General features: G+C 41.0%; 1 protein-coding gene across 3 annotated transcripts in view; it reads left to right on the top strand.

Annotated features, from left to right (window-relative positions):
• Positions 1 to 1,629: 1,629 nt before the first annotated feature.
• calcr (calcitonin receptor) overlaps positions 1,630 to 7,950 on the top strand; it is a 65,834-nt gene continuing 59,513 nt past the window's right edge. The window contains exons 1-2 of one of the 3 annotated variants that reach the window (XM_004547926.6): positions 1,635 to 1,781; positions 1,886 to 2,004. The gene's annotated coding sequence lies outside the window, so the exon portion shown is untranslated. Of the gene's footprint in view, positions 2,005 to 7,950 lie in introns of all 3 variants that reach the window. The other 2 variants (XM_004547927.3, XM_076879171.1) reach the window with 2 other exon arrangements.

Here is a 7,950-nt window from a genome sequence, read left to right as displayed (position 1 = left end):
GCTCAAAGTGATTTGCATTTTCTTTTTTTAATTTGCCTCAGATATATTCCTTTAAAAATACAACAAAACAAAAAAAACCTGATGAATAACAGATGGGATAAATAGAATACATACATGGCAGTCGGATAATGGACTCAATCCACCAATAACTCATCAGCCGTCCTGGGGAAAATCAGCTTGACGTGAAGAGTGTATTCTAATTCCCATGCTGATTGTTATTACCGTGATCTCGGTGACTGCAGAATGGAAGCCTTCTCTGTCATTAAAGATGATCACACTGTTAACAGTAAGTTGTGTGGTGGCGTTTCCATCCTGCCTGGATTGTGATGACATTATTTTGAAGGGTTCACCACAGATCCCAAGTCTGAACAACAAAGATCCTTTTTTAGAGGTCACCTATTCAGTCTCTTTAATACTTTACTAGTCTTTACTCTCTCTCTTGCTCTAGTGTAGTAGTCTCATTACTGCTGCACTATTGTGCGTGTAGTAAAGAGATGCGTGCAGAGCGTGGGCTTGGGTTTTGTTTGAACATTGGGGGAGGTCTGGTAGTCCTACAGGAATCACCAAACACTTAGTTTCCTGCTTTCTGGTGAATCTATATGCACCAGTTTTGCCCTTGGCATCTATTTAAAGTGAAACTTATTATGTTTCAGGAACCAGGTAATAAATAAATGATGCTATAATGCTTCTTGGTATTCTGCACTACTTTCAATATCCATCTCTAGATCGACTTTTCTTATCATCCACGCTACCTCGGCAGGCACACAGGCACGATTTATCCTTTTGTCCCTATTGTAGGATCTTTACCTTACAATACAAAGCGCCCTGAGTTGACTGTTGCCTGGATTTGCCGCTATATAAATCCAATTAAAGTGAACTGAATTGAACTGAATTGGTTGTGTTGACGTAAATAACCTTTCCCCACCTGTTCGCATCAGTGACAAATGCTACTTTTTTGATTGTGTGACTTACTGCACATTGGAAACATAAAATTTTTTTTGGGTTGTCTTGTTTTTTTATTCATATCTGTCTGTAAAAAGATACCTCTATGGTCCAGTGCCCCTAATGTACCCTTTGAATTGATTTTCCAGTGAAATCAGCAGCAAAGCTTAACATAATGAATAGCATGTATAAAAAAAGAATTACACATTTTAGTCTAAAAAAGGATGTAAATGAGACAAAATCGAAATTTAAAGCATGAATTTATTCCCGATGACGTGTCTGGAAGGGCTCCTAAGTAGATATATGAAACGATGTATCCCCCTTCACTGTATATTACACGATCTGTCACAAATGGCATGATGGTTGGTCACATATCATGCCACGAGTACCTATTATAAGAGATTTGTGACAGAAAAAAGTATATTGACAGCTCAATACTGTCTTTATGAGGTTAGATTACAGAGTTAAAAGGGGGAGCAGAGAAAATACTATAACTCCAACAAGGCGTTTCAACTGCAACTGCCACAGACTGGACGCGTTCTGGCATATCGCCATCATTTTTCTTTATAGTGTCTGTTTCTTTCGATTTGAGTGTCCAGAGGAGTGTCCGAGCCCGGCGCACACACGCTGTGCAGAGGCTTCTCCTGTGTCTTTAACGCAGAGACGGAGGTAAGCAGGCGAGGAGGAGCTCCCACCACACGCTCGTCCGCGTAAGCGGGAGGCTGTTAGACGCACTTGGATTACCGGGCAGTCAACTGTCACCGCATCAGACCGGCGTCCTGCTCCACACTCCTCTCCCGCGCGCACCGCAGATCATTAATTCTTCTCATAATTAAAAGGTAGACATGTGGGGAAAGCTGTAGAAGCATTTGATTGATTTTATAATGGCATTTATATCCGTGGATCTGAAAAAAAAAGTTTTTATTGGCGCTGCGTTAAATAGGAGCGCAAAAAGCTGGGAGTCATTCTCGGTGGAAGGACTTCTCTGAGAAAGACGTTTGTGATTCTCCTCAGCATCTTATTGTGTCACTCGGGCTGCAGCCTCAAGTCAGTTGAAGTGAGGTAAGTCACGGACAGATTTTTTTCTTCTATAACTTTTTTGTTTTTCTCAACTTGTTCTCCAAAAAAAGCGCAAAGGTTGGTGAGGATAATAGAGGATGGTGCTTGGGTTTAGTCACTCAGTTTACCCGCGGGGTTTGGGGACTAATTTAAGCCCCATTTTAATTGTACTGATGAGGAATCTTTGCTTGGCGGTTTATGTCATATGAACTGGATTTGCATTGCGTGCTCCTAAGGTTAATGTTATAAATGCATTTTTAGCATATTGGCTGTGGGGGAAATGTTTACATCTTAATAATAATAATAATAATAATAATAATGATAATAATAATAATAAATAAATAAATAAATAAAAAGATTAGATGAGAATAATTTTAATGAGTGAATAAATAAAAATATTGCAAAATGTTTTGTGCACTTGCTCCTTTCTCTATTAAACGGTTGAAAAATTCAATAAAAGAGAGAAAAGAGTCTTTATCAGCTATGATAGCCTCTTGTAAGGATTTCATGCATTTCCCATGAAGAAAAGCCTGGGCTTCCCCAGCTTAAATCCTAAATTAATATGCCACAAAAATACCACAACAAACTTCTTCAGATTGTACGCTCTCTGGTGACTCATTGGAAATATGTAAATGGATTTTCATTGCTTAACTACAAACTGCGTACATAAGGCAGCTCCTCCCGACGTGTCTTCCTATTTGCAGCCAGATATATGTGACGAAGTGTTTTGCAGACGGATCTTTTTACGTCAGACACGCACTTTTATACATCCACACTCGCGCGACACCGCCGTGTATCCATACAGGATCCCGCTTCTCTTCAGAGAAATTAACTGAGCCAAAATGGTGAGGCATCTGGTACGTTCCCCACAGCAGCACAATGAACCCACTTGTGAATATACACTGTAACGAGCATTAAAAAGTAACACTTATCCGAAGAGGAAATAAGAAACACTTGGTGCATTAACCGCACCAAGAGACCACAGTGTCTATATTTTTACTTTCAGACAGGACTGCTGACTGTGAGTTATATTTTCATGAAGCAATTCCACCCAAGGCTTCCTTCTTCTCATCTGTCCTCCTGTGAAAATGTTACACGCTACTAAAACCCCCCAAAAACATTTCCCTTCATATTGATTATATTAGCACATTCATGAAGGGGGCAAAATAGGCATTCCTTCACGGACCCAACAGGCCACAAGTCCCGTTCAAAAATGAAGTCGAAGTCGCTACTGAACGCTTCCAACAGTGGCAGCAAAAGCGCAGAAACTCAAGTGGCTGTGTGAGGATGTCTGCAGTTATATTGAGAGTCTTCTTCTGGGGATTCCTTTCTGTTTTCGTAACCGTGATTGAAGAAAAAGCGTGGGTTTTTATTAGAGGCGATGCTGAGTGGCTTCAATGAGTTGATGTGTGAGTTTCTCAGCATATACAACTGTGACACACACACGCACACACACGCACACTGCGCAGTACAGAGGAAGACAAGAATAGCAACAAACACAGTGTCAGGCTGTCAAAGAGAGAGAGAGAGAGACGGCCCGAATGAGAGAGACAGCAGTGAAGAGATACGTGCAGACAGGCAGGCTGAGATATGTGGTGCCCTGCAGTGAATTAGGCTGGGTTGGAAATGTGTCTGGCTTCTTTCTGAGCAACTGAGATAAGTTCTTTATTCATCATTCCGCACGCTGCCTGTCTGTCCCGTCTATCTGTCCTGTCTGTGTGGCTGGAGACAGACAGGCAGGCAAGCAAGCGCCAAATTTGCTTGTTTGTGCGCCCCCGTTTGAAGGGACTGAAGTAAAAGGTCTGGAAGCAAGAGCGAGGTGCTGTGCATGAAAGGATGAAAACGCAAGGATGGCCTTTGGAAGGACTGTGGATTCTGTGCTTTATTTTAGTGATCTTAAACTTTTTTTTTTGGCTACAGGTTTGTAAAGATTTACACCTAAACGTAAACGGATGGATGCACGGAGACTGTGCACATTTTTCAGTTTTTCTGCTTTTGAGGGGAAAACAACGAGTAGCTGTGCTTTCTCTCTCACCTGTTGGTACTTATTAATGTTAATCAACCTAATGCTAACCAAATGCAATTCAGTCACCTTGTCTCCCCATCTGAGCATCAATAGACTTGATTGTGAACAGCCAAACACTCAGTTAGGGCTCAGAGTGAGTTACAATTATTCTAGTCCAGAGCTGTTAGGATGAATCTCCCTCCTCCGCTGCCGCCCCTGTGACCCCGTGCTTCAACCAGTTGGAAGTTGTGGACAATTTTGCTGTCATGCAATTAACTACTTAATCAGGTGATGCTCAGAGAAACTGCATAATTGGGATGAAGTGTCACCCATTACAATTTAGACTTCCCATCAAAGTCGATCCAAGGGTGTGGTTTAACCTTTTAATGACACAAGTGTAACTTGTGTGTAATGCTGCTGGGGTTTCATTTTTCAGCACATGGCTGGCTCTGTGCAAAATGATTAAGGCATTTGAGGTACTAAAGTTGACTTAGGTGAACCATTGGCAAAGCTGGACGGGTTGTGTGATGTGATTAAAGTTAAGTGTCACAATATGTGCTGCACAGCTGCAGCTCTTCCCATTTTTCATGTTGCTCCACACTCAGCTCTCTGTATGAGTCTGATATGAACTTTATTCAGGCAAATGTTGTTGATCTGCTGTTGTAAAATTTAATTTTGCAGTCATCTGTTTCAGTTATCTCCACCCCATTAAGCTGTTTATAAGTCCAGGTGGCTGGATCAGTAGTTTTAGCATAACAAAAGCTCAGAGCATTTGCATGCATGTGATTTGAGAATGAACTCAGTGAAATTCCAAGAAAAGTGATGGGCATGAGAGAGGAAAAGGTTTATGCTTCAGCTCGGTTTTTGACGAAATATGAACCATGCAATAGTGTCGCTTCTACAACACTTCATGTGCTGAACAGCTGAAGTAGAATCAATAGGTGGTGCTAGAATAGAGCAAATAGCTGATGACTTAGTAAACAGAGGTTTGTACATGGCAAGTGTAGTGTGTGCGTGTGTATTTGTGACAAAGACAGATACATGGTTATATCCACTTATGGAGGCTTTTGTGTCTTCTCTGGCCAGTGATGTGTTCTGCTCCTATAACACCTGAATTCAATTTGCAGCACTGCCACTCAAGACTACAAGACTACAGCTGGATGGCTGGTGTCAAATGTGCTCCATTATTACCTAAACCGATGGACTGTCCCTTAACTGAAATCATAAAAGTATGTTTAGCAAAGCCAAAGGGTTTGCAGTTCACACACACACACACACACACACACACACACACACACACACACACACACACACACACACATATATATATAAGAGGCCATTTAACTTGCAGACAGCTCTTAAATGGTACGGTAGCTCATTATCAAATAGCTGTTAGCTGGTGCTAATGACTGGTTAAAGCGCCTTACAGCTATTAATTTGGGCTTGCAGATGCAAATTCAGTGCTCAAAAAGGCGTCCAAGTTTCCTCCATGCTGCCTGTGACCAGTAAATACCTCCAAACAACAATTAACAATGCTGAAAGCTTCTAGGGAACTCATTTGATCTGAACTTTGTTATTAATAACTGAACACAAAGCTTTTATTCTGAGGGAAACCATAAGGTCAGACAGTACAGTGTATAAACAGTGTATGATGTGATTAAGTATTTTACATGAAAATGAGCTTGACCCTTCTCTGTGTTTCTGGATCAGTTTGACAATAAATGGATCAAATATGACTTTTCATATATAATTAGTATGCTAATATCCATAATCTTTTGTTTTCTACTGTCTTCAGAAAAAAAATGACACACTGTCCTCTATCCTCTTATCAAACTGGTATCTGCTGTTCACTTGCTAAAATGCCATCATTATGCTTGTAACGTCATCTTTTCTCTCCTCCACTTATGTGCTGTCATTTTTGTTCGTGCGTACTTCGAGCTCATTTTATCATCTTTGCCTCAAACCTCCTCCTGTTTCATTTCATTCTTCTCTTTTGCCTTTTCCCATCTTTATCAGAGGCTACGCTGACACGCCAGCCTGCCCCGACTTATTTGATTTCTTTCTTGTCCATTCTTCATCTCTGTCCTCTGTTGCTGCTCTGTCCTTTAACTCTTTGTCCTTCAAAATGAATTGCATTCTCAAGTCTCCCTTGTCTTTTTCCCATCTCTGCACTCCAACGTCCAAAACCTTTTCTCTCTACCCTTTTACCTTCTCACTTCTGTGTTTGCTTGGAAAATGCATCCTGAGAATTTTCATCGCCTTACTATCAGCCTCTGATATAGTTGAGGAGAAGTAAAGCCACCAAGTGCAAACAAGTAGCCATTACTGACACACTCAACACAGTTGGTTTGTCTCTGAGACATAAGACACACTTACTTTTTGCAATCTTTCAAGTCGAACAGAACTCTTCATGATACGATTTTTGTTTTGTTTTCCTTCACTGGAGATCTTTCTGTCTGTTTACAAGGGAAATGGGTATCCAGATTATCACTCCAGATATGCTCATGCGTTCATTTTTCACAAACACTGACATTTAAAGTGACGCAGTTGAATATTTTTGGGTGCTCTCTAGGGGTGCAACGATACAGAAAATTCACGGTTCGGTTCGATACTTTGGTGTCACGGTTCGATATTTTTTCGATACAAAAAAATGTTCATGCCTTTTTAATTTGTCATTTATTAAAATTATAAATATATATTTTAACTCAAAAGTACAGTTTTTAAATTTAACCCTAACCCTTGTGCGTGTTTTTTATTTTGACAGCGAATGCGCACCTGCGGACCACTTATGTGCAGCCCTGGTTATTTAGCTCGTCATATCGCAGCCACAGAAATTCTTTTGTCCATGAAACCATAAAGCTGCACTTTCTTTTTGCCTTATAGTCTGATTTGTCATAACTTCTCCGTTTTGTGGTAAGCTTTTCTTTGGCTGTCACTTCTTCACCCTGACCTGTCTTATTTGGCTCAGCAGAACTGAAATGCTTTTACACACTCACTCACATAAGCTCAGCGATTCTCTGCGCGATCAACCTCTCACATGTTTAAGCTTGCTGCAGGAGATTTCACTTGTCATGTTTGCATAGTAAGCTAACGATTAATAAGACGATGTCAGAGGAATTGGTGCACAAATTATCATCACTCACAGATCAGTACTGTCGCTCTCTATACACAGTTCGCACGATTGCAAAGTGAAAGCAAAAAAACAAGCGCAAATTCAAACGCGACTTCAATATGTCACATATTGACAGTGGCTCACCGATGCCAATGACATAATTACCCAGCTACATTTCTGAAAGAATGCAAAAGCATTGACATATATTTTTCCTACAATAGCCCGACGGGCAGGGCAGAGATAGATTTTGGTAGCCCGACTGAAAAAATCGCTAGCTCCGGGACGTCGGGCTAGCGATATTGCAAGCCCTGTATCTGATTGAGGAATCACTCATCTTTGGAAAAGAGAGTTTATTACAGAGAAATGGCTCTTTCCAAAATAAAAGCTATACTATCCGCTTCTTCTGGGCTATATTCTCAGCAGCATAAGGAGAATCATGTGCTAACAGCTGTCTAAATGACTCGGCTAAAGTTAGTAGCATGCTTGCTTTTTTTGTCTGCTTCCACTTGTCTTTGCACTAGGATGATGTCGGAGTAAATGTGCAGTCATATTCGTCGTGTTCCCACTAGTGCTTTCAGGTTAATCTCGTTGAAATGACCTTAACGCCACAACACGGCAAATCTCCGTTAACGAGCTACCGCCGATCGCTCCGTGCGTGGGGCTAGACGGCCAACACGTTAACGAGCTAACTGCGCTAGCACACTAGTTCACACCAATGTAATTGAGCATTGCGTGGCACATCCAACATACTGTTTTACTTTAGTCCATGACTCGCTTACCTTCAGGGTCATACGTCACATGAAAACCAAAATAATTCCAAACGCCAGATCTG

The sequence above is a fragment of the Maylandia zebra genome, linkage group LG22 (genome assembly GCF_041146795.1).
Source record: "Maylandia zebra isolate NMK-2024a linkage group LG22, Mzebra_GT3a, whole genome shotgun sequence".
Classification (NCBI taxonomy): domain Eukaryota; kingdom Metazoa; phylum Chordata; class Actinopteri; order Cichliformes; family Cichlidae; genus Maylandia; species Maylandia zebra.
This window is presented reverse-complemented; position numbering and strand designations above follow the sequence as displayed.